A 27,874-nucleotide genomic window follows, 5' to 3' on the forward strand; every position below is an offset into this window, starting at 1 on the left:
AATTGCTATCTAACCTTGAGGATAGGGACTGGGTCTTATTCCTGCTCTCATACACTACTTCAATGCTTTTCTTATGGCAAGAGTTTAATAAGTATGAGATAAGTAAATAAATATTCCTCTATGTACTGCATACGTTGGATTTTAATTATACAACTGATGACAAAATCAAACTGGGACTATACAACATTGGTTATTCTGGTTTTTGCCTTTTCTTCCATGTTTTACAAATATTGGAGGCACTGAGTTCATATTTAATATTTGTTAAGTAGATACATGGGGTACTCAATTTAGTTGTATTTATGGCGTTCACTGTTCATAGCGAACCCCAAGAAAGAATTTTCAGTTCCTTGTCTTCTTTGAATCATCAGTCATAGGCACAACTTTACAGTAAATGGAACTCTTCTCTGGATTTTACAAAATCAAAGTGAATTTGAGATGCTCTGAGACTTACAAAAGAACTTACTTTTGTTATCTCTTTAATAAGCCAGAGGCTTTGTTTTTAAAGAAAAGTTCTCAAAAACAACAACAACAACAATAACATTGTTAGGCCAAGTTAATTTATAACAAGCTACTGAGTATGAGGCAGTTAGTTCCTCTCATACTATGACATCTTTTAAAGGCAAAATTCATCAGGGAACAACAGCAAGCCCAGTCGAGCAGGTCTTACAGCCCCTCTGAAACTTGCCAAGACAGTCTGTCCTCCAGCGGTATCACTTTCTGCTCTGAATAAAACTGGATTTTGATTTACTTCTAAGAGTTATAGAAACTGAACAAGGCTAACAAATATCTGCCATTAAAACTTAATGCTGAAATGAATCCCCAAGAAAATGCTCAGTGTGTTGCCATCATAGTTTCTGATTCTAATCTTAAGTAGCCTAGTTCTCAGATTCAAATACTAGATGCTCAACACAATAAATATGACAAGAAAGGGAGTTTTGCTCTGAGAGAGTGTAGCAACTATTTCCTTAATAAATGAACTGAATCAGTTTCCACCGATGTCTTAACTAACAAATTATTCAAGATCTTTCTTCTAGCAAGTCATCAAAAAACTGAATGTTATATATATTTGTAAGATTTTCTCAACCTGATGTAAATTCTTGACATAGTGATTAATGAAACCTCAATCTTGCTTTACAAATATAACTTTATGGCCAGCATTGCCAAAGTTTTTCTAAATTTACTAATAAATTAAAAACAGAGAACGTGTAAAACATGTGTGGCTACATTAGAAAAGAACTGTTATAAAAGCATTCATAGGACGTCCCCCAAAATGTTTCACAGTTTGTTACTAAATCCTATGCAAGTGATTTCAATTATTTTCTATCTTGTTTAAAAATAAACTTCTCTGAAAAGAAATAAATAAAAAACATATGCCCTTATGCAGAACTAATCTATAATATTAAGAAACTGACCAGACAAAAATTAAAAAGAAAATTATTATAAACACATAAAATGTATCTTTCATTTGAGACACCTTATTAGCCAGAAGTAGCAATATTAGAGACACAAAAAATGATATGGCTTAATTTTTTCTTCACTGAAGAGAGCTTATCAAGGGTAATTTCTGTGAGTGATTAACCTTGAAACAATTAGGCAATTGTCATCCCTAGAGTTACAGCTGCTTTTATCTTTAAACTACTTAATTTATTTATTCAACAAATATGTATGTCTGTCTTAACTACATAGTGGAGACAGAGGATTCAATGAGCTCCTTCACCTCAAGGAGCTCATAGTTTAGAGACCCACTAACAGATCAACTTTCACAGCCCCATACCAAGAGGATCACCTATAAGGGCTTGGAACTGAGTCCCACACCAGCTTTGCATGAATAATTATACCCAGTTTACAAACAAGAAGCACAGGAACATTCCCAAAGTCACACAACTCTTAGTTGTAAAAAACCTTGGCTAATATCTGATAATGTTACCCCTCTTTGACCTGTCACACTGGGAGGAAGGCTCAGGAGAATAGAGACACCACTATCAGAAATATGGTAGTTGAGAAAAAGTCCTGAGATCAGATGAGATGGAGATACAGATCTAAGAGCTGTGAAGTAATATTGTTGCACTGAAATTTGTGAGTATAAAGAGCAAATACTAACAAGATGACCCAGTGCTATCTGACAAGAATAAAAATGGCGGTTACCATATGCCTGGCACTGTTGTAAATATTTTGTGTACACTAATTCCTTTAAAAAAAATTTATGCGATAGTTTTAATCTCTACTTTATAGATGAGTAAACTAAGGCTGACTCGTTCAAGATCACAACTGAGGTGGGATTTAGAGTTAGGCAATGTGACCCTAGAATCTATGATCCGAATCATTATGCTATAATGCCTCTCCTAAGAGTCAAAAGCTCTAGAAGGAAGTTTGTCTGCCACTCAGTGTTCTTCTTCTCCTTCAGTGATTATGATGTACAAAATAACAACAGCCATTGCTTCCTATTTCACAGCACTGTTGTGGGCTTTTTTCTTTCTCCTAGGAAAAGCTCACTGGCTTTATCCGAGTGCGTACATATGCATGCACAAACACACACACACACACATAGGTTTTTCCTGCAATCCATTCACTTACTAGCTCTGCCCTAACTGCATATTTCTCGGTATTCTTTTCAAAGCATTAGCCTTTGGACCTTCAAAATCAATACTATCTTATCCTGAAGGGAGCTCAGAAAATCAAAGCAATAGGTAAGTGTGGGACTGTCATTGTCTATGAAAAATGCCATGACCCTAGTGGCACCGTGGCCGCACAAAATGAAACTTGTCTGTGTAGAAAGCGGAGGACTCTGCTCTAAAATAAGAGGGCTGCAATTCTTTGATTATTAAGAAATAGGATTTATAAAATCACATTTTTGATAAGTCCAAGGGTAGATGAGCTCCAGGTATCGTGAAGTAAGTAAGGATCATTGTATTTGAATTTGATGGTTGGCTGGGCATGGGTCCACTCTGGCACCAGCCACATGAATTTCATAGATTGAGAATTAGGGAGTAGTGGCTCCCAAAAGAAAAACTAAAGTACCATTTAAAAATAAAATAGAATAGGAGTGGAGGTGGAGCAGATACAAACCAACAACAGGCCCATGTGGGATCCCAGTCTCCACCCCTCAGCTCGAAAAACTGAGGCAAACTTCCCAAGCAGGGTAGAATTATGGAGGATTGTGGATTTAGCCCATGATTTTCCTTGAATAAATTAGCCAATACAGAGGAGGGAAGTAAAATAACATTTTTGAGCATTCTAATGCCAAGCACAGTGTTAGCACTATTTGTTTACTTCTCCAGTTTGTTCACCTCCCTAAAACTACTTTTAGCATATTACCGTAATTTTCTGTGAAAGTTATCACATTAGACTGTTTTGTCATTTACCCTGAATTACTGTATTGATAGAGTTCCTTAATTGTATTCAGGAAAAATCAACAACCATATGTATTTTTTAAAATGGATACTTTATGTGAAATAATATTTTATGTGAATGTGATAACGTGAAAGTAATTGTGTTTTGAATTTTATACTGCTGCTGTCATCAAGTCACCAGAGATTGTATCTGGTGGAAATTAAGTCAATGCCATGGGATTTGGTGACTCGGAAGTCCCATTTTTAAAAATGTTCCCATAAGACTCCATATAAACACTTGTATCTACATGTTTTAACTGTTTTAGTTATTGTGGGTATAGCTTGATTAATCACAAAATCCAGGTGTTAACATTAGAAGGAGATTTGGAGGATTTACATGTGAGAGACCAGAGACAATTTAAGGTTCACAAATATGCATCTAAGTCATCCATTGTTTATTTGAGACTTGAAGGAATAAAGGGAATAAAATTCAGGTCAATTCATTATCAGGAGAAAATTTTAATGTAAATGAATTTGAACATTTGGCTATAGTCTAGGATAGTCTTTCTCTAAAATATTTTTTTTAGCACCTTACCTTTGGGAAAAGTTGATTTCTCATCAAACTCTAGACTTTTGTTGACTCATAACCTTACACTGAGGTAAAGGAGAAATGAAGTGCCTACCCCACCTGCTTGACCACATGCCTAATAATATAGTCTCTATGGATAGAGTTCAATGAACAGAACTCATTCCACAGGTTGTAGCCCATCCTCATGGCCTCTGGACTGCATAGGCTGGGCCAGCCCAAGGCAGATTGTCTTCTCTGAAGTATGCCTGGGTTTGGTGCATGTTCTTCCTATTTGAATCCATTAGTCTACCCACTCAGGCTAACCTAATGCAGAGGGATTATTCCTGTAAAGCTTTCAGTATAATTTGACCATAGTGACAATTGCTTCTGGCATCTGGGCAATCAGTGCTCTGCATGCCCATAGTCACTCTTGAGCCATGGTCAGTTCTTACAAAATTATGTGACAGAGCAATCATACAACTCTGCTTTTCACCCCTGTTAAATTTCATTTGCTACCATTACTCTTTATCTTGCCACTGGTCTTGAAATAGTAAGAGAAATAGAGACTCTTAAAGAGAAAATAGCCTTCAAAGCTTCATTCCTACATTTTTGCTGTTTTGACTGATGAAACAGCTGCTAATAAGATTAGTGCCTTCCCTTCTGTTCATTTTCTAGCAGAATTAGTTGCTGCTTTTGTACCCTCTGCTGTTAATTTTGCTGGCAAATCTCTAGAGGATTCTAGCCTAATTTTCTGCCACTAGAAGTGGAACTGCCATTCTAATAGGTCACCTAACATTTAATTCCTTTATGGGATCTCAAAAAATAAAATCTATAGAGATTATTCAGACAGAAACATCAAATCCAGATTAGGGACCAGTTTTTCAGTTGGGCAAATTGCTTCAAACCTGGTAATTCCTATTTCCCATAATTCTCATACCATAGAGTTGTTATAAGAAGTAAACTATATATATTATTAATAGCATTATCTGTAACGTATCATGCTACATTACAATATATTACATTATTATGTATTCAAATATGACTTAACTCTGTGCCTGACATGAAATGTAACATATTTTTAAGCTTTGAAAGCAAACAGAGACAATTTAAGGTTCACAAATATGCATCTAAGTCATCCATTGTTTATTTGAGACTTGAAATATGTAGCCTAAAAATTATACAGGCAACTTCAGTTTCTTCTCTCCTGTTGATTCCTTTTTCTTCCTTAAATATACTTTGGAACACTGTCAAAGATGAGAAAAGATAGAGGCGATGCATTTCAGATTCCTCTGGACCAGCACTATCAATGGAATGAGAGATGTCTTGGCATGTTTTCCTCTCTCCAGGTATAACAAAAACTGAGAAAAGGCAGAGCCTAAGGGCGTCCTAGGACAGTAGTGGAAATGCTCTGCTTGGTGTCCATTTCATCCACAAGGCAGAGTCATGAGAAAGAAAGAGGCTGATAATAGGGGAGGGGAGGGGGCTCAGAATGAATTGCCAAGAATCGTTCCAGTAAGAAGGAGAAATTTACAGTGTATCAGGAAATATCAGTCAAAAATGAGAGGAAACTGGCTTGTACTGGAGATAGGACCACTCATAGGACTTCTAAGTTAAATTTAGACAAATGTCTTTATATTTTCCTGAAGGTGAGAGCCAATGGCAAATACAGTGGAACTTCCCCCAGGGCATTAAAGGCATCAGCCTCTGACTAGGTCATTGAATAAGAGACATTTAGGGTATTAACAAACAGTAGGTTTGTTTTTGTTTTTTGTTTTTTTGTTTTTTTCTGAAGAGACACACACAAACACACACCTATTTCACTGTAAGGCATAGAGTCACAGCTAATTTATATTGAATGATGTGAGCATTGTGGCAGCAGGGTCATTAACAGGATAAAAGCTCAATAAGGTGATAGCACAACTCACAAATCAGCACTACTAGATGCCACAGAATGATTTGTAATTGACATAATAGGCTAGAATTGAAAGCACTGTACATTAGCCTATGGACATAATCACTTGGGAAGCATCGTAATTGAGAAAAGCAGCAATTAATGTTGGCTGGTTACAAAGTTGTATCTAAATTTGTAATTATTTGAACTGATTGCAGATTATGTGGAAAGATACTGGAAGCTTAAGTGGACACCAAAACAAAATAACGTTAGAGATGGCATAACCTGCTGTACTCCATAGAAAGTCAAGAGGGGAAGGAGGACACAGCAAAACCCAGTGGGTCTTGGCTGAGTGTTCATGTTGTTCAGGGAGCAACCTCCAACCTGCACCTTTTGAGCAGAATGTTTTCCTGATACTGTTTGATGTCCTGACACATAATGTATCCAAATCACCTGTAGTCTAATATATTTGCTAACAATAATATATACCAAACTTAGATTTGATTTACCTTTTTCCTTTAATGAATTAAAGAGGATTCAAGATTATCCTTAGCCTAAAGCCATTACCTCTCACTAACATTCCATATACACTCTTGAGTAACAAGAGAGAGGAGTTAGTTGCCTAAAGAATGAGAAGGTTTAAGTGAAGTGAAAGTAAAGAATGGGGGTGGGGGAGGGGGAAAGAGAAAATAGCATTTCCCCAGTTTATCTGATCATGGAACATAGCCCCATTTTCTCATGCAATATGTAACTTCATCTCCTCGAATTCTGTGGTTTGCATTTGTGATTTTTTTCACCTATCAGACCCTGAGCCCCTTTCCTATTTTGGGGGAGCCACACCTTATAAGCCAGGGATCAACTCCCCCTAGAGAAGATGAAAACATCTGAGAAACATTTTTCCAGTTGCCCCTATGCCAATGCACAGACATAAGTCATAGACTTGGCCAATCCAATGAGCCTGCCTCAGACACAGATTCAGAAGCTGGTGACATGTAAAATTAGGGACTATAGGGACTCAATCCCAGTAAGGCCACATTCAGAGAGACTAGCAGGCTGTGTATGTGGTCTGGTGGCATGATCCTGGCTCCAGGATCAGTGGTAAATGTACCAAATGCTGCCTATGGCAACCGCAAGTGCAGGGTGTGACTAGATTGCCGTGGAGCTTGGTTGGGAACATGGTTTTGAGCTTGTGTGGCCTCCAAGCCTGGTTCTCAAACTCTCTTGGGGATTTTGCAATCTACTCAATATCCTTTACTGAAATAATTTTCTGCTTTAATCATCTAGAGTTAGTTTCTGGTGCTTACGATCACAAACCTTGACTGAAACAAATGACCTTAGGAAGCATAGCTCCGTGGTTTCTTTTTTTTTTTTAATGGCGATATGATGAGCTCTTACTGATTATGGAAAGAAGATAACTGGCACTATAACTTGGGTTTCCTTATATACATTGTTGTTCCAACTTTATTGTTCCAGCTTTACAAGTGGAAAAACCAAGACTCAGAGAGTTTTGCCTGAAGTCAGTAAGCAAATCGGAATTCAGATTTGGCCCTAATTCTTTTGCCTATACCAAGGAAACAAGGCTAAGTAACTTTAGCAACTTAAATTAAAACGTACAAATTTAAATAAAGAGTACACCAGGATAATCAGAACATATGGCTTATGGTGATCACACGTCCTCGTCCTCGTCCTCGTAGCAAATGTGGTAGAGTGTAAGTGGGTGAAAAGGAAAGGCTCCTGAACTGGCTCACTAATTGCTTGAGTAACTTTACTGGCCTACACAAAAGAGGAACTGCAGGGTATGGGAGTTCCCAGTCTTCCCTTTGTTCTTCTCACATGCAAACTGAAGGTAATTAAGAGCAGTTAGTGCTCAGAGAGACACAGCAACATGTTAAGGAGATAATTAACCCCTGTACAAAGTCAACCTGCTAAGAATTAGGTTGATTATCCAGAGTGGTGAAAAATGCCTGGGGTACCCTCTGGGTGTCAAAAGAGAATGATTATAAACTCTCAACTGACAAATTAGAAGTAAAATTATTCATTTGGTACTTAAAATTGATTTTGCTTTTAACCAATGCTCTGAATGAGGTATTCGTTATTTTAGGGTTTAAAATTCTAGACAAAGAACTACGTGCTGTTGTATAAATAAATATAGTTGGTGCAAAAAGCAGAATAGTTAAGAATGAGTATTGTGTATCTGCTGGCCTCTTGTGTCCAAACCTGAAGAAAACTTGGCGGTTGGCCTCATGGTAAGCTAAACTGACAAGTAATGGGTTTCCAGAGTTAGAGCTACTCGGAAGGGTTCAGGGAAGTATCACTTTCTTCTCATCCTTACTATTTCATTTTCATTTCTCCATTCTTTCTAGCCTTTTCCACACTGCCCCACCCCCCAATAAATAACCAGTTTCTTTAATGTTAGGATTATACTTTCTTTTGCGCAAATTAGCAGATGCATCTATATTTTCTCATATATCCTGCTTTCTTTCAGAAAAGGTAGCTCACTATACATACATACATATATATATATATATATATATATATATGATCACTTTGAGAAAGTATTCTTCACTTCTTATTTTTTAATGTTTTTATTATGAATGAGTTTTTAATTTTTTATAGGTTTTTTTTTCAGTATCGATAGAAATAATCATGTTTTTTCCCTTAGAACAATTGAGATAGTATATGATATCAATGGATTTCCTAATATTGAACAAACTTTGTTTTCCTAGAATAAATCCCACTTGGTCTCGGTGTATTTTTAATATGGCATTGGATTCTGCTGGCTAATATCTATTTAGTTTTTTTGCACAATATCAGATGATAGTAATTCATAGTATTTGTTTTTTGTACTATCCTTATTTGCCTTTCTTCCATTTCTAATACTTTCTCTCTGATCATTTTTACTTCGTTTTTACTTTATTATTTTATTTATTTTCCTGCCTTCTATGCTTTTTAATTTTTTATATAAGCCTGTTATCCCTTGGGCACCTTATAATTTATTCTTTTTATTTCTTAGACATTTTCATCTTTTCAATTAATTTCTTTCTTGAATTCAATCAACTCTCTCTTTATTTCTTCCAGTTTTTAAACTTTTCTGTTCTTAGTTTTTGAATTTCTAATTCAAATGCTTGAGCGAGTATATATGATTCTACAGTTTGGAGTGTTGACTCGCAAATTTTTTTCTGTTTTAGGGTTTTTCTCTTGGGAGGTAGGTTGTTACTCAGTTGATATATATAAAAATGTCTTTCCTGCTTTTTTTCAATGGCTCTGTATAAATTTGCTGATATTTTTCATTTTTATGGTATTGTGGTGATTTATACGATTCCTACCTTAATGGTTACCTTTTCTAGCAATATTGCGAGGTCCATATACTTTCAGGGTTATTTTCGTTTATTTGTTTTAGTAGCAGAAGAGTTCTAAGTCCTCCAGTGTTGTGTTTCTCTTTGATCTTACGGGATCCTAAATTTTCCACATTTTGCTTTTTTCCTTCACTATCTAGTTACAAAGGACAATTTGCTCCTCCTTTCCTGTTTGTCCTTTTATTTCCCCTTGAACAATATGTTATGAACAATGCCCTTTAAATAACTCTTGACCCTTTTAATCACACATACTCAGAAGTCTTTTCCCTGTATTATGCCCTGGCTGCATACTATTATCGTATTTTCATTAGAGAGCGAACTTAGTCTTTTGACAGTGGTTTTGATGAACCTTAAGCCCCTTTTCTAGTTTCCCTTTTTAGACTTCCCTGGAGTTGTTCTAAGTCTGCCTTTGCCCACTACAGGGCCTCATGGCGGCACAGGGGTCAAGCCAGTGTATGAGAGATTATAGACTGGAACGTGATGATTTCTCTCTTTCTCGTCACAGTCATTTTAAAGTTTTAGCATTCTCTGTCTCAGATTATACTGAGTGCATGGTTTTATGTAGTTTTATATATCCTATCTTGTTTTGAATCATTTGAGGAGGAAATACGGGGAGGGAAGTAGTTAGGCAGCTGTCACTATCTTCAGCTACCCAGAACTCCCCAATTATAGTTGTTTTGAGGTTCTTGTCTGCTAACTTCAATTTTGTAGATCATCTGTCTCTTCATTTTTGTTGGGGGTTTTTTTCCTGCTGATTTTTGGTCATATGACCGTTCCTCTTCACATATCTAGTAGCTCTTGATTGTAGGTAGGCTATTGTGTATAAAGACCCATAGTGGTTCCAGATATTATTATAACTTGCAAGAAAAATATTCCTGTTCTTCTCTTGCTATGGAAGACTTGGATCCTCCCAAAATTAATATATTGAAGCTCTAATTACCTATATGCCTGTATTTAGAGATCGGGCCTCTAAGGAAGTAATTAAGATTAAATGAGGTCTTAAGAGTGAGACCATAATCCGATAGTGTTAGTACCCACATAAGAAGAGAAAGACCTCTCTCTCCCTCTCTCTCTCCCTCTCCCCCTTTTCTTCTCACACACTGAGGAAAGGCCATATGAAGGCACAGTGAGAAGGTGACCATCAGCAAGCCAGAAAGAGAGCTCTTACCAGAAATCAAATTGGCCAGAATTTTCATCTTGGACTTTCCAGCTTTCATAACTGTCAGAAATAAATTTCTGTTATTGAAACCACCTAGTCTATAGTATTTTGTTATGGCAGCCCAAGCAGACTAAAGTACTTCTGCTAGGCAGAGAATGGGGTCTAATCCCTTAAATCTATTCAGGAACTGGACCGGAGTAAAGTTTTAGTAATAGTCAAGTTATTTCTGGCTTAATAATGTACATTGCACAGGACTATCCCAGGCTTTTTATTGTTAAATATGATGGTTCTTTGCCTCTTCAGTACTGAAAGGCTACAGGATATACATTTCTACCCTTCAGAAGTTTTCAGCTTACTTTTTGGCTTTCTCTCGGGAGATTGGCCATGTCTTTGAGACAGACCCCTTCTCTGATGAGAATTTGTTTTTTAAGCACTGTGAGATTTTGGGAAATTTCAATGGGGATTATATGCATTTGAGGCATGCATTTGAGACTCCTCAAGTTTCCAGCGCTCCAGAAGACAATAAAACTTTATTTGGTTGCATTTCTTTCATCAGAGTTCCTCCACTTGGGTCAACCCCAAGCATCAGTGCATTCGCAGAACTGACAAATGCCCCAAGAGAAAAATAGCTGGCAATCATCAGTTCACCTCAGAATTGTTCCCTCTCTTTGTCCCTAGAAATTTGGCTCATTTAGTTTTCACTGCTTTCATAGCTCTCTGATATTTGGAAAATGACTTCTATAGTATTTTCTATTTGTTTGTATTGGCCTATCACATCCTTCTCAGAAGCAGAAGTCTTTCTCCACATAATTTCTGATCTTTATAGCTGCTCTTGCCTTCCTAAGGGATCTAACAGATATAATACAGTTTTGTTGGAATGAGCAAATACATAATGCCAATTTTGCCTGCATCTTGATCTTAACTGGGTTGAGTTTGACACTGTTGGAAATGGAAAAGCAGACAGTGTTATTCTGGTGATACAGCAAAAGTGCTATGGCCAAGATTCAGGAATATGTGAAAAAAGGATGTACTTTCAAAGCAATCAAACCTGGACAGTCCAGATTCCTGGACTCTCAGTCTTCATTTTCACCAGTTTTTGCTTTTTAAGTTTTCTTCTACAACCCTAATATGGGAAATAGTGGATGAGATATTTACTTACTAGTTTGTTATCTATCTTCCCAACTAGACTCCATCAAAGAGGGACTTTATCTTACATGCTATTTTATCCTCAGTATCTGGTATAGTGTCCAACTCATAGCGAGTGCTAAAATCATTTTGAAAAAAATGAATGAATGAGTGAAAGAATGAGTGTCACTAATCCTTTTGCAGTCTGAGTTATTGGCTGATTAACCTGATTAAATGCATAAAATAGAAGTCAAGCAAGACAATGGAAATTATTGACAATAACTAACATTAATACACAATATGACTTTGAGAAACTTGAGAAGAAGCATTTTAGCAATAACAGAAAACCGAAGTTCAAGGATATATTCTATGTCATGGTCCAAAATAATCATTTATGAGATTAGATTTTCCTAAAATCCCTCAAATAAAACAAAATTTTGTCCATCAAATTAAGAAGAACTTTGCGGAAAACTGCAAGTAAAACTTTAAAATGTAGATAACCTTGGAAATATTTTCAATTTTCAGGGCTTGCTATAAGTATTGGCCATTTGGAACCTGGCATAGGAATTTTCTCAATAGTTATATTTACACATGCTAATTCCAATATGATCATACAAAGTGAACCAAGGGCAGAAGTTATTTTGAGGAAATTAGAGTTAACCTTGTATGTTATTTATTTAATTTTTCTCCCCTGGAGAATATTCTTTCACAAGATCTTTATGTAAAAGCAGCAAATTTTCTTAAAAATTGCAAAGCTACATGAAATGATTGATCGTTATAAAAAATCTGCATAGAAAAATCAATTTCAGGATGTGTATAGGTGAAATAATAATAATGTAAAATATTATAATATGTGAACATATCCATTTTATTTGTGTGTTGTTGAAATGTTTAACAGACAGATAGATAATTGGCCTTAGGATGATTCACATTAAATTAGCCAAAAGGTCTATTCCCTTATCATTGAATTTTCTAAATCAATCATAAATGAAGAAATCATGAGAGTAGTTATAGAATATAGAGTAAAGCACATTGTCTTTAGAATAAAACAGCTTTACATTTAAAACTTATCCTAGTGTTACTAGTGATGTAAGTAACTTCTCTGAACCTCATTGTCTTTATTTGAAAAATGGGAATTATTGCAAGACCTCAGAAGAGTCATCCGCAGTACAGAAGGATAACTAGGGTTCACTAGTAGAAATAGCAAGAGTTGATCTGGTAAAGTTGATCTAGCTACATGGATTAACCAGAGCACAGGGAAAGACAAAGACAATACAAGATGAGAAAGAGGCAGAACTGTGATATGATTTTCATTCTTTTACTACATGAGTGGGAAATCTCAGGCACGAAGTGGAACTCTGGCCAGGTAGAAATAAAGGTTCTGGTCAAAAGTACACAATTATATTCTACATCAGGTTGCCCCAACAATAGAATGCTAGCTTTCACATAATAACATCACAAGGAAAATAGTTCCTTGTAACTGAATTAATGTTGCCTTAATAATTATCTGGGAGGGAGTTTAGATGGGGTTTAGGTTACAGACCAAAATTTATGTAAAAACGGAGACTGTGATTGTGCAGGAAAAGTTTACCTTGTGCCTGAGCCCTGGGAGAGCATCTGGTACTGATGACCTGCTCCTTGGGGCTGACTTTGGTGAGAGAGAAAAGTAGTAAAGCACATCTACACTTTGCTGCTTAGTCTAATCAGACTGCTGTTTGGAAGGAAACCAAAAATTGGGAGCCCTGGACTGGGAAATGGCAAGTGCTCACTCTCTCCTGATGCATGGTATAAGAGGTTTGGAACATCTAGGCCTCCCCACAGTGCTCTCCCAGCCCTTACAACTACCTTGGAGAATGGGCCCGCCTACAGTTAGGGGAGGGGTGGAGCAAAATGAGTCCCCAGGGATAATAGTGTCAACCTTGCACGGGTTCAGAGAATGAATTGAGAAAACTTATTATAAAGGTACTTAGCACTTTAGTGCATAACAAGTATTTGTTTCCTTACTCCTTCTTTGGCATTTACCACAGTTTACATATTTACTTTCCCTTAAAGTATTCAAGTGTTTTCATGTTTTATTTTAAACCTTGGCCTATTCATCAGGGCAATATTAGATATGTGTGTTTATACATTAAGAAAACCAGACAAATTAACATATTTGCCTTACAGTAACTGGTTTCATGTTTAAATGGCTTACCCAAAATTCCATCTGTAATTTGAGGGGCCTAGATGTTTTCAAATGAAAGCATTAAAAATATCACAGAGATTTTTAAAGTAACGAAAACAAAAAAAAAGCACTCTAATAATTGACTTTCGCCCACTTTCTGCCACTGGACTGTGTGTACCATGTCTGTAGTTCCTCAAAAATTCTGTTTTTGTTTTTAAATGAAGGAATAAAGAAAAAGAAAAAGAAGCCATTGGGAAACTCCTTCTCCCTTGGGTATTTTTGATGTAGGGCTCCAGAGACATTTATTTTAGAAACCATTCTTGTCTTTTTATTTCTAAATATTAAGCACTGAAACTGAAAGATTTTTGTTTTGTTTTGTTTTGTTTTTTCCCCAAGGGAAACCAGCAGGATTAAAAAGATTATGAGGAAGAGACTAGAGCATTGTGATGAAATCAGTGTTCCATGTTTATTGGATCATTTTAAATGGCTGTGATCTTTAAAATAAAACACTGTATTTTATTATAGCAACTGAAAATACCATTAACTTCTCAAGCATTTAACTGTTTCTGGTCTCAAGATTTTGTAATAGAATTTACTTTTCATTAAGAAATAAAATTTTAAATCATTCTAGGCTATGGTTTCCCCAAAGCATATTTCAGTCGTTTGCTAAGCATCAAGAAAAAGGACAGGCTGAATCTTGTGGACTGCACAGCTAAGGATTTATGGGGCTAAGTGGTCACTATCTCTAATAATCTGTAATTTTTCAGACAAAGAGATACAAATCACTGGAAAGGAAAGTTAATTGCCATTTTCCTGAATTAGTAGCAAGTGACAGAAACACACATCAAATTGGTGTAAGAAAAAAGAAAAAGACAGAGAGGGAGGGATGGAGGGGGAAGGAGCAGGAAGGAGGGGGAGACAGACAGACAGACAGAGACAGAGAGACAGAGAGAGAGACAGTATGAGAGAACAAGAACATCAGATGGAATTTATTGACTTAACTATCTGAGCCTCTCACTTTAGGCATGGCCAGGTCCAGGGTTTGAGATGATGATATTAGGGTTCAGTTTTTTTTTTTTCATTTCTTTATTCAGATTTTTTTTTTCCTGTTTTGGCTTAGCCTTCAGGAAGTTTCCTTCTATGTTGTGAAACTTCTAAGCTCTATAGAGACTTATATCCCCCCAGCTTCAAATCAAGCAAGCAAGAAGGAAGGGAAGGTATGAGAGGGAAGGAGGTTAGGAGGATAGGAGGGACAGAGGGAGACGGAAGGAAGGAAGGAAGGAAGGAAGGAAGGAAGGAAGGAAGGAAGGAAGGAAGGAAAGAAGGAAGTGGGGAGGGAAGAAAAGAAGAGAAAAAAAGGAGCTTCTTTTTTCTATGGTCCCAAAAAACATCCCAGAAGGGAGTCTCACTGGTCTAGCTGGGGTAATATGATCAATGACACCTAGGATGTGGAAGCCTCTTTCGGGCTAGTTCTAGATCATCTCTGTATCACCTTAGAGGTCAGAAGGTACAAGAAATGGGGTAATGTCCCACCTAAACCTGATGTTATTTGTTTACTATTATTGTAACTGTGTGTTTGTGTTTCTTTTAGTCCATGCCTGGCTCTCCATTCAGGTTTATATTCTCTTTTGGGTAAACCATCCCTAGGTAGTCAGTCAGTTTGTATTGTTATGCCGGTGATACACACCTAGCTTTATCTCTTTCTCAAGCTTATCTCACTTGGCTTGCTGTATATTAAAATTTGGCTCTACAGGGAAAACCATGATAATTTGAGTTGTTGCAGGAAAAGAATATATGTGGTAGAGATAACATCATTGAGAAGATGTGCTAGTTTGCTTCGAGGGATGAGTCTGATTCCTCCATGCATGGGGCTTAATTGGATTTTAAAGTTTGCTATTGCTAACGCACAGTTATAGTAAACTTTGGGGCACAATACAAGCTTGCCTTTCTGTTATTAACAGGTAAAGAGAATAAAATATTAGTTTATTTAGCGAGTTTGCATGTTTATGAACATACTTCGCAGTTCATGACACAGATGGCAAGGGTCAGGAAAGTGGTCACATTGGCAGTGCTGCCTCCAGAAGCTTCCTGAAAAAGGACATTAGCACCATGTAGCGTGGCAATGAGAAGAATATAGATTTGGAGTTGTAAAATTGGGTTTGTGTCTTGGTCCTACATTTACTATTTGTAGGGCCCTTGACAATTTACTTAACCATGATGTAAGCCTCCATTTCTTTGTTATTGTGAGAATAACAATATATTTCTTACCTAACTATCTTAGTTCATTCAGACTGTTACAACAAAATACCACAGACTGGGTGGCTTATAAACAACAGAAACTTATTTTCACAGTTTTAAAGGCTGGAAGTCCAAGCTTCCGGCACCAGCATGCTCAGGTGAGGGCCTTCTTGCATATGGCAAACTTCTTGTTGTACCCCACGTGGAAGAAGGGGCTAAGGAGCTCCCTGGAGCCTCTTTCATAAGTCCATAAGGCACTAATCCCATTCATGAAGGCTCTACCCTTATGACATAAGCACCTCCCAAAGTGCCCACCCCCTAATACCATCATTTTTGGAGTTTAAGATTTCAACATATAAATTGGGGTCAGGTACACAAGCATTCAGACCTAGCACAAACATAGACCAAGCCCAGTTTGAGGTTCAGATGGAATAAAGTATGGTACTTGTTCATCTCCTGTCTCTCCTATAAATAAATAAAGCAGTTATGCCACACTTACTCACCCTTACGTCTCTCATATAAAATACCTCACAGGTTGTGTCTTGTCCACCTTTGTGAGTTTTAACCCTGCACCCTGAAGTCAAAGTATGCTCAACAAATATTTGTTGGCTAAACAGATAAATAAATGAGCAGATGATCAAACATGAATGAATAGAATGAATGAATGGTAGCCATGGCATAGAAGAAAACAGAAAATGTTCAGCACTGGTTTAGGGAGGTTCTGAGATTGATTAATATTTTAATAGTATTTCAGAACTTAGAACCCCTAAGTTCTGATGCTGAATGACTTTTTTTTCTGTGCTTCTCTTAGTAGAAAAGAAGCTGAAGATCAAGATTTGGAAAGAGCAGCAAATCTCTTACTAAAGAAACAGCCAAGAAAATTACTGCTCTCCAACTCAAAGAAAACATTAATTAAAGGTAAGACATGGGCAGGAAGTAAAATGGAGAATTGTAAGAGTGAATTGTATTATAATTAACGCTTAGTAATTCCTCTAAATTTTAGAGCATGACTCTCTTGTTGCACAGACCCTTGAATTATTTAACGTATTTCTGAAGGAAGCCTTTGAAATCCCTGGAGATAGCTTCTTACCTTTGTATAAAAGTTCTTTAACCTTATTCGGATTATCTGTACAAGTTCATATGATAGAGCATATATGACCTGTAGTCTGGGAAAATGGGAATGGATTTAGTTAAACCTGAGACTATCCTGCTTATTTATACTGACATCTGTTGTGTGTGGTGGGGGGAGGGGTTGGGAGGGTGGTCGCCACTATGGTAAATATCCTATGTATGTGATTACACATCTTCGTTTGATCATTCCTAGTAAGAAAAATAGCTCTCCAATTACTGTTTTTAAAGCATGGCAAACATAGATTCCAATATTTATACAAAATTATGTATGTGTGTTTGAATGGGAGAGTAAGTATTTTGGGGAAGGAGAGTGAGGCAGAAGGATTTTGAGACACATACAGTAATATATATACTTCTCTTGATTCTCCTGATTAAACACATTTGTGTTCTGTTATTCATGGCTATAACTATATAGAATGCATAATAGAAACATTCTCACACTTTCATCTAGCCACAAGTACAAGAATGAAACAAATTTCCACCAAGAACCTCTGCAGTTTGTGTCAGGGAAGAAAAATATAGGAAACTAGAAAGAAGTTCCACACTGATCACATTTGGATTGTATCAGAGTACCTTGTAAGAGAGGGATGTTTCTCAGTTCTGTGCTGATGATTTAGGACCTGGAAATGGTAGAAGAATAGATACTAAATCTTGGTTTTACCCCACTGGAAATATCCCGTTTCAGGTTCTAAGAACAGAGTACAGGAAAGAAACCAAAATTATCATGACAATTTCTAGACTAGGTAGCAAAGCTATAGTCTCCTGGGAGTTAGGGGAAGAGGAAGATCTTTATCACCCCTTCCCATCCATGGGCATACTCACTAGGTTTGCATAGGAGTCAAGCAGTAATGAAGTCTTTGCAGAAATAAACTTGGCAATCCATGGAAGTGAGCAAAGAAACTGAGAGTTCACGTAAACACAGAAGCAAGTGGCTTTTAAACACATGAAAACAAACTAAATTCTCTAATAAAGAAAATAAGACAAAATGAAACTATAATAAAATACTATTTTCATGTGGCAGATTGCATAAGACCCAAACATTTTATGGTTCATTGGCTGGATGACGTTGAAGGCACTGTTGTTTGTCAGTGGCAGTAGAAATTGATAAAATTCTTTGGAAGTCTATTTGGAAATATACGCCAAAACGTAAAGCAAACATAGCAAAATTCATAATGCACACACACCTCTAGGACTTTTCTTACAGGTATAATCATTCTAATATGGAAAACCATATGTGCAATATTTATTACAGTACTGAATACTGTTTGTAAGAACAGAAGAATGCAGATTATCTAAACAACTGACAGTAGCAAAATGCCTGAAAATGAAACATTTATACAGTAAATATCATTTAGTCATTAAGAGGTTCTCATATGAGCTGATTTCTGAGATATTTTGTTAAATGAAATAAAGTAGATGGAGGACGATTTGCAGATATTTTCCCACCTTCCCACAGTCACTGTGCTCTAGCCATACTAGCTTTTCTCTCTGTCAGATATACCAAGCTCGTTTTAGCCTCAGGGTCTTTGTACTTGCTACATTCTGTCTGAAATGTCTTCTGCTGGACTGGGATTACCGAAACTACATCTTCAAGACTCTCTTGCTAGCTGGCTTTCTGTTAAGTTCTGCCAAAGGGAATCACCAGAGAGACAGTAGAAATAGCAAGGAGGGGAGAAGACGCTTGTTATCTATTTTCTACTTCCTGTCAACAATCTTCAATAACTGCCCACAATTGGCTACAAATTCTACCTTCTTTCAGTACTCAGAGTTCCATTCTTACCCAACAGCCTAGTAGCAGCCAACCCAAGACCCTCGGCAGCCCTAATAAGAAGCATGCTGCACTCCGTTATCAACTGTGCTCCTTCTCTGGATCCCTGAGAGAACCCATTGGGCCATGCCCTTCTTCAGAGGTTTAGGTATGAGGCTGAAGCACTAGTTTTGTAGGGACCCTCCTCCTAGCTCATAGGTTCTGATTAAGGGCCTCTTCACTTTTGTCCAGAGAGTGGTAGCCAGTTCCTACTGTCATTAATCTCTGGGTACCTCAGGATCCTCCTTTTGCTCTTTTAGCCTCTGACAGCTGCATAACCAATTCCCTATCATTCTCACTGTTATGGTTTCTGTTTTTCCTTCCTGGAGCATTATCAGTACAGTATTTGTTCTGGGCCTTCTTTTCTTGGTTTACGTTCTTCCCCTCGTGACCTTCATTCATCTTGACCCATTTATACACCTCAAGATGCATATCCAGCTTCCTGTGTCCTATTTACATCTCAAAGTCTAATAGATACCTTAAGTTTATTCTGTCAAAAAGTAAACTCCTGGTACACTAATCTGTTCCTCTGCCAGAATTCCCTATCTCATTAAATGGTACCTCTGTCCATTTATTTGTTCAATCTAAAATCCTAGATGTCATCCTTGCTTTCTATCCTTCCCTGATTATTCATATCTCATGCACCAATGTCATCTTGGTTCCATCTCCAAAACTACACACCTATCTGTTTCTTTCTCTTATGTCATTACCCCTGTCTAGATCATTATTATCTATCACTTTCACTATTACAGTTGCCTTTTAAGTGGTCGCCATCTATCAATTCTTGGCTTCCTAGAGTTATTTTTCTACATCATAGCCATAATAATATTTTTAAAGCATAAGTTGCAATGAAAATTAAATCTAGACTCTTTACCATAGCCCTGTAGGATCTGGTTCCTGCCAGCACTTCCAAACTCATCTCGTATTAATAGTTTGTTTGCATTAGCTGTGCTGTAGACTCAGAGGCCTCTTTTTTGTCTCATGCCATGTCAAGCTCTTTACAGACTAGGATCCATTGAATTCACTGCCTCCTCTACCAAGAAGCTTCTTCTACTGGTTATTCGTGTGGTCTCAGTTCTCATGTCATATCTTTCCTGATGACCAGATCTAAAGTAGATCTAGAACCCTCTCTATTACAGAGTCCAATTTATCTCCTTCACACTCTTGATTATTTGTTCTTGCCTTTGTTCATTTCCCAAGTAAATGGGGTAGGCGCTTTACTCTTTACTGCCATGTCCTCAACATCTCTGGTACCTGAAAAAATCTGTTCCCCAAGAAATGCTCAGTAAATGTTTGCCAATTAATAATGAGTTAATGCTTTTATTATCCTCTTGTTTAAAGTACTTCCACATCCAAGTCCTTGCATACTTTGAAATATAAAAAATTTTCTACTAGATTGGAATAGAAGTCGATTTGTCTCTCATCTACTCTCCTTTCCTATCACATGTTCCAGGAAATGTCTTGAGGAAAAGCAGCTTATAGGATCAAGACGTGCTGACATGGCTAGTATCTTCTTTGGATAAATATTAGATGAATATAAGTCAGAGTTGAAGATACACCAGGATCCATGAGATTTTCACAACAGCAAGATTCATGGCATTTAAAAATATGTATAACAAAATGAAACAAATGTTTTCAATAGATGTTCAGGTGCTCTTTTCTAAAAATAACATAAGTAACTACAAATCAATGTTTAAAGCCAGATGGTTAATGAAGGCCAGCCAGGAAACTCCTATAATTCACAGTAATGAGTATGGTAATGAGCTCCCATTATAAACCGAACTGCAGCATGACACACTGTATCTATTTCAAATAACAGTAATTTGATTGTTTCATATTTTTCAAAGCTCCAAAGCTTAATTTATGAGGAAAAGATGTTAGAAAGCCTGATTGATGGAGTTAATCATGCCCAGTTAGTTGAATGGAAGGTGGCCTAAACTGTATTAACAAGAGCTGTTCAAACGTCAGATGTCATCAGAAAGAAAACAATAATCAAACCCAAATAAAAGGAAAAATCTTTGAAACATGAAAGAAGTCACATTACTGTGGTTAAAAATAAATGTTTTTTTTTTCTCAACTCTTTAATATCTTTACAAATAGGACCCTAGGAAAGATATGTCCTGCTAAACAGAATGCTTTAGGAACTCTGCCAGTATAGAAAAATGCCAGGGATCGAATGTTATTTTAGTATCAAAAGCAAATATTTATTTTTACACTTAAAGTTCACCTTGATCTCAAAGAGGCAGTCTGAAAAGGCATTCTTAGTTATCCAAAGTGATATGGGCAGGAGCGAATTGTATTGAATATAATTACACAGAGCCACTCTGCTCTTGGGAGACATGTCACACTGTGCCTCCTTCTTATAAAAGCATAGAATGTTCGGGGCTGAGTATTGAGAAAAGAAGAACCTTAACATCCATCATCATTTCTGTCTAATGTGAAGTCAGCTTCTCACACATTGTATGTTTGGAGTATAAGCCATTACAATTGGTGTATATGTCTGATGCTCTATATTTTTGTTATTTTCATTAGACTATTATTTGCTCTTAGGAATTCTAAAATATACTTTTCCCCCAAATGTGACAAGACTGTAGACAGACATTCTTGGACAAATTCTAGTCTTCTATAATATTTCTGAATAGACCTTAGTTATATTTATTGAGGACTGGAAGTTTATTTTCTGAAGTGTGTAAGACAGAAGATCTCTGGTCTGGTAGTAATAGACAAAATTGAAGGTGGAGAATTAAGTAAATGTAACCATCATCCCCCACTCACCTCCCCATATGCTGATAACCCATTCTTCACCATCAAGGGAAGGGATTAAAAGATCTCTGGAAAATAACAACATCTCAAGAGGAAGATATAAAGATTCTGACATCAGAAATTTTTCAAGTAAATTACTCAACCGGATCACCTTACAATGAAATTCACAATCTGTAGGGCACACTGATGCACTCAAAGTGGCCTTTAAAATACCATAGAATGTGAAAAGACAATATATGTCAAATATAAGAAGTCAATAATAGTATATATGCATATATAATTATAAAATATGAGAAGACAATACTATAAAATATATTGAGGATGATCAAGGCTTATCAGACATTAGAAGCCAGCATATAATTTGAAAATAGAGATCAAAACAGATGGATTTAAAGCAACTTGGAGAAATACTATGCAGGAAAAGGAACACCTAAAAATAAAAACAAAATAACACTGATATATACTGAGATGAGAGATCATGCAACCAAAACCAAGAACAGGATACTATAATAAAGATTCATTTCATTCATATTATAAAGAAGAGCTTTTACAAATGAAAAATATAGTTAAAAATGAAAATAAATAGATGAGTTTTCAAGAAGACTCTTGATAGAAGATTTAGACAATTGTTGAAGAGCAAAGTTGAATAGTGATCAAACACATAAAAAAAATGAAGCAAATGAAAACATAACTCCAGGGAAAACAAAATGTGTGCAGGAAAGGAATAATGCTTATAGTTTACTACATGTCTCAGCTAAAAATAGAATTACACAGTCATAACAAGGTATTACTATGTAGTAATAATTTAACCAAAATTACAATATAACTCCACTGGAGGAAAGGGAATGAGAAAGCTATAAATACGTGGAGAGAGTAGAGGATAGAAAAGAGATACCTAGTCTCATAGTGAAAATCAATTAACAATGGTAGAAACTGAAAAATCAAGAAATAGCAATGAAGAATGCTAGAGTCATGAAGCAAATGACAACATAATCAGGTAAAAGAGATGAAAGTGATTAATTCCGGGGAGGACGAAAAGTTGCGGAAGGGTGGAGCAATGCTGTGTTTCAAAGCAATCTTTGTAAGCTATTGGAGTCTTTAGATATTGTGTATAATCAACCTTAATGAAAATAAAAACTAAAAGGAAAAGGAGGATGAGGCAAGGGTGGAAGCAGTGACAAGCCTTAAGGAACAGTGAGTACAGGGGAAAGAGATCTGAGTCGGTGCCAATTAGCACATCTCTGTGTGTCTCCAAAACTGGTGACCCATGCAAAAATGGGAGATTAATGCCCACGTGGTGAGCAGAGGCACAAGGCACAGTATAAAAGTTATCTATAGGACTTAACAGATTCTTGACGTCCAGACGTTCCTTGTTTGTTAATTCCTGGCTCTACCTGTACATAGATGGGTGACCTTGGATAAATTAGCTACTCTCTGCACACCCGACAGCCCAACTATTTCTTACTCATTTTGTATTCTTCACAGTTTGTGGCAGACAGCTTTGTAGAACTTAAGCATCCAGTGTTTCTTTATAGATTGTTTGGATTGCTATTTTCTTTGGAAAAAAATCCCCTATATTTAAACACATATAAATGCATTTTTATAGAATATCCTGTTTGGAAACTGACAAAACATAGAGATAGTCCCAAGTAATCATCACAGAATAACCCAAAGATGGCCAAAACATTTTTTTGAATTCCTCTGTTGTATTCACTTTCAAAATCCAAATCACTTTTAAAAGTTGATGACTAGTTTTTGAATTACAAAATACATATGCTTTTTACTGAAAACTTTGAGAAATACAGAAACACATACAGAATCAAAGTTAATCCCACCATTCAGAAATAATCATAAAGGAGTTTTGGTATATACTCCAGTTATGTTTTTATTTACCTACCTATGCACATATACTTTTTTACAAGTTTGCAAACATACTGTATACTCGGTAACCTGAATTTTTCAATTAAAATGTTATAAATATTTCCCCTTATTAAATATTATTATCACTATCATATTAATGGCTTCATAGTGTTCAACAGATGTATGATAATTTACCACCAAGTGTATCTAATGTTTTTCATGTTTTTATAAATAACATAATGAATAACTTGTACGTAAATTTTTGTAAGCATCTATTTATTTCATTGGAGGTAGAATTTCAATTCCTAGAAGTTACTTTAATTCTTAGAGGTAGAATTCCTGAAAAAAAAAAGAGGATGCATATTTTTTAAAACTTATTACTACCAAATTTGTCTCCAAATGACTCTTTCACCAGCAGTCCATATTTCATACTTTTGAATTCTATCACAACTAACAAAACTTGATTTTTGGAAATAGTTCAATTTCTCACTAGACATTCTACTTCCAGCCACAGATTATAAACTCTTTAAACTTGGAGATCACTTCCTAAAAATATATCTCTTGTATTCACTAAAAGAACAAGAAAAAGTAATTTTGTAGTAGTACCCAATAAATAAGGTCAATGATCAAAGTGAGTGATAATGTTGGAGCCAAAATAATATGACTATAAAGTGATAACGCTGTTTGTGTACACAGCCAAGAGTCTGAGGCATCAATACATCCTCATTCATAAACATAAAGAACAACTATTATAGAAGACAAATGGAAGATATGTGGGGTTTACATGTTTCCTCTGGTGGCTTCATCAAGTTGGTGGTTATTTTTTCAGAGTATTCAGAGGTGATATTCACTCAAAGAAATCCCAAAAGAACAGAACATGCGGATGATGACAAAAGGATATGCTGGTTAGTGTTGTCTTACACAATGAGACAAAACTGAAGTAAATATATACACATAGATGAATAAAGTTAACCTCAATGAAAAGCCTCAAGGAAAAATAGCCATTGCTTTTTGCAGTTTTTAATTGTCCTTTACTGAAAAAGAGCACAGTTGGATTCTAAAAGCAGCTTGCACGGAAAGCTTCCTTGAGTTGCTGTCTAAGAGTGCTATTTAGAAATTGTTCTCAACACTGAGATGTGTATTCACGTTGTTTGCACTGAGGCAGGACATACAGAAGCCTGACTAACACCTTTCCAGGTCAGGAAAGAGGTGGTTAGAAGTCAGAAACAGCTGTTATGATCTATATCGGATCCATTTAAAAAGACAGTTATCTCTCTCACATACACTGGAAATAGGGCTCCACCCACCATTAATCTGTTCAGCCTTTGGAAAGCCCTGGAGTTTCATCTTGGCTGGCCTGTCCAACTGAGGTCATTGTTACTGATTCATCTGGGGCTTCTTCCTCAGAATTTTTCCTGTCATTGGTAACTTCTTCCCTTCCTCTAACTTGACTGACTCCCAAGTCGACTGCCTCCAAGGTACTATTCAAAGAAACTGAGCTCCTCCAGCTTTGGTGAATAGAAGAGAGCAGCTGTTTTTCTTGCCTTCTGCACAGGCAGAGTGATGTCAGGCTGCACATCCACAGACAGTCTCTAAGGCACAAACTTGTGAAGAGATTGGCTTAAAGGATACCTCTGTTCTGTATTTAAACCTTGGTGGATAGTTTTCATGTCTCCAAGTTAGTAAAATTTGGTCCTGTAGTCAAAATTGTGGAAAGGACAAAGCTTGTTTTCAGTTGGAAAAAAAAAAAAAAAAAGATCTTTCAGTACCTACTCCAGTTCAGGTGCAGTACTAGGTGTTTTCACATTTTTCAGCTCATTTAAATCTGACAACATTCCAGGAAAATGAGCTATTTCCACTTTAACACATAAAGGAACTACGCTAAAAGAGAGGAAGTAATATATACATCCAAAGTTGACCAGTTAATAAATGGAAAGGCGAAAATGTTACCTTGGGTCTCATTAATTCTAAAATCCTTTTTAATGTACTCTCACCATTTTCTATTTGCTTCTTGGTGTTTTTTGAGCTTTTACTATTCATATTGACTCTCAGTCAGCTACCACGTTGAAGGAATTTAATAATGTAATTCACAGTATTATCTTTTTAAGTTTTGTTTGCATTTGAATAGGAAGCAACCATGGAATGAAATTTCAGTGGTGAAATTTTGGATATCATTGACAGTTCAATACAGGAGATATTTCACAATTATAGTATCAGAAGAGGAGGCTGAGGTTTCTAGTGGGACACCTAAATAGTGTCAATCATGGAAGAGTCTGAACTCAGAGACAATATGTCTTTGTTCTTCTTTGTTGTAAAGTGACATGGACAGAACATGCTTGAAAAATATCTTCTGAAGAGAATGATGAAAAGCTGTGTCAGGGTTTCAAACAGAAAATACATCTGAAGGAGGAGATAGTAGCAGAATAAGAATCCCTTTTTATGAGCATCAATATAATTTGGATCTTCTATCCAGCCTCTCAAAAACATCACTATAAATACAAAATCTTACCTATCTCTTTTAACCCTAATTCATTAACATGAACACTCAACATAATTGAGTACTAGTGGAAATGAAACTTTTTTCTTATCACTAGATAAAATGTGTCATGCAATCATCTTCAAGTATACGTTCTGGTATTATGAATTAAAAGAAAAAATATTTTTTCCTGAGTTTACAGTTAAAAATTATTAGCTCAGACCTTATATTGAATATACAATTGAAAAGTTTATAGAACAGACAATTAGCATCCAGAAATAAGAAAAAATACATGAGATCTGAGCCAGCAGAGAGCACTTAGTTATCGTCCTCAACAACCAAAACAAAGAATCTTTGAAGATTTAATATGTATAAAAATCCGAGCTAAAGAGTGCAAAAATAAAAGGATGAAGTTCTTACAATCTACTTCGGGAGACAAGCTATGCCTGCCACCCACAAACAAATTATACAAGAACAAAGCAAACCGGATGCCATTTTTCTGAATGTCTTCTGTAAGCTGCCTCAGTTCATCTGGTATCTCTATAATGTTACATAATTATCCTTGCTCATGAAGAGTAATGTGTTGTAGTCTTTCACTGTTTAACTTATTTCCTAGAATGGAAAATAAAGCCAGAGTTTTATCACAATGATTAATAAATAATTCACAATTCTATTTTTTTTTAATCTTTTTATTTTCGGATAATTTTAGGCTCATGGAATAGTTAAAAAATGGTACAGAGTTCTTATGTATACTTAATTCAGCTTCCCTTAATGTTAACACCTTACATAACCAAAGAGATAAGAATACTTATCACTAAACTAAGAAATTACCATTAGTACTATGCTATTAAACTACAGGCTTTGTTCATATTACACTAGTTTTTCTACTGATGTTCTTTTTTATGTTACAGGATGTAATTCAGGCTTCCACACTGCCATTTGGTTTGTCATGCATCCTTAGTCTGTTTCAATCTTTGACAGTTCCTCAGTCTTTTGTTGTCTTTCATTACCTTGAGGCGTTTTTTAATTTATTTTTTAATAAATTATAGTTTACACACAATATTATGTTAGTTTCAGGTTATGACATAGTGATTAGACATGTATATGTTTATATACTGTATGAAGTGGTCACCCAGTAAATCTAGTACCCACCTGATACCATACACAGCTACTACAATATTATTGACTATATTCCCTATGCAGTACTTTACATCCCCATGACTACTTTTGTAACTGGCAATTTGTACTTTTTAATTTTTTTCACCTTTTTCATTTATCTTCATAACCCCTTTCCATTTGGCAACCATCAGTTTGTTCCCTGTATCTATGAGTTTGTTTCCGTATTGCTTATTTATTTTGATTTTTGGATTCCACACATAAGTGAAATCATTTGGCTGTTATTTTTCCCTGTCTGGTTTATTTCATTTAGCGTAATACCCTCTAGGTCTATCTATGATTTTATAGCTGAGTAATATTTCTATATAAATATATATATATATATATATATATATATATATATATACACACATACACGTGTGTGTGTGTGTGTGTGTGTATTGATGGACACTAAGGTTGCTTTCATATCTTGGCTATTGTAAATAATGTTGCAATGAACAGAGGGGTGCATAGATCTTTTGAATTTGTGTTTTAGATTCTTCAGATAAATACTTAGAAGTAGAATTTATAAGTCATATGGCAGCTCGACTTTTAATTTTCTTAAAGAAACACTGTTTTCCTCAGTGGCTGTACCAATGTGCGATCCCACCAACAGTGCATGAGGTTCCCTTTTTTCCACATCTTCACCAAAACTTGTCATCTGTTGATTTTTCTGTGATAGCCATTCTGCCAGATGTTGTGTGATACTTCATCGTGGTTTTGATTTGCATTTTTCTGCTGATTAGTGATGTTGAACATCTTTTCATGTGTCTGTTGGTCAGAATGTCCTCTTTGGAGAAATGTCTATTCATGTCCTATGCCCATTTTTTATTTTGTAGAATAGTCTTCGAA

The 27,874-nt window shown here is 36.0% G+C and overlaps 1 protein-coding gene across 2 annotated transcripts in view; it reads left to right on the forward strand.

Moving 5' to 3' along the window:
- PJA2 (praja ring finger ubiquitin ligase 2) overlaps positions 1 to 27,874 on the forward strand; it is a 284,158-nt gene that overhangs the window by 134,068 nt on the left and 122,216 nt on the right. The window contains exon 3 of one of the 2 annotated variants that reach the window (XM_016137236.2): positions 16,642 to 16,748. The gene's annotated coding sequence lies outside the window, so the exon portion shown is untranslated. The remainder of the gene's footprint in view (positions 1 to 16,641; positions 16,749 to 27,874) is intronic. The other variant, XM_016137237.2, reaches the window with a different exon arrangement.

The sequence above is a fragment of the Rousettus aegyptiacus genome, unplaced genomic scaffold (assembly GCF_014176215.1).
Source record: "Rousettus aegyptiacus isolate mRouAeg1 unplaced genomic scaffold, mRouAeg1.p scaffold_m13_p_8, whole genome shotgun sequence".
In the NCBI taxonomy this organism is placed as follows: domain Eukaryota; kingdom Metazoa; phylum Chordata; class Mammalia; order Chiroptera; family Pteropodidae; genus Rousettus; species Rousettus aegyptiacus.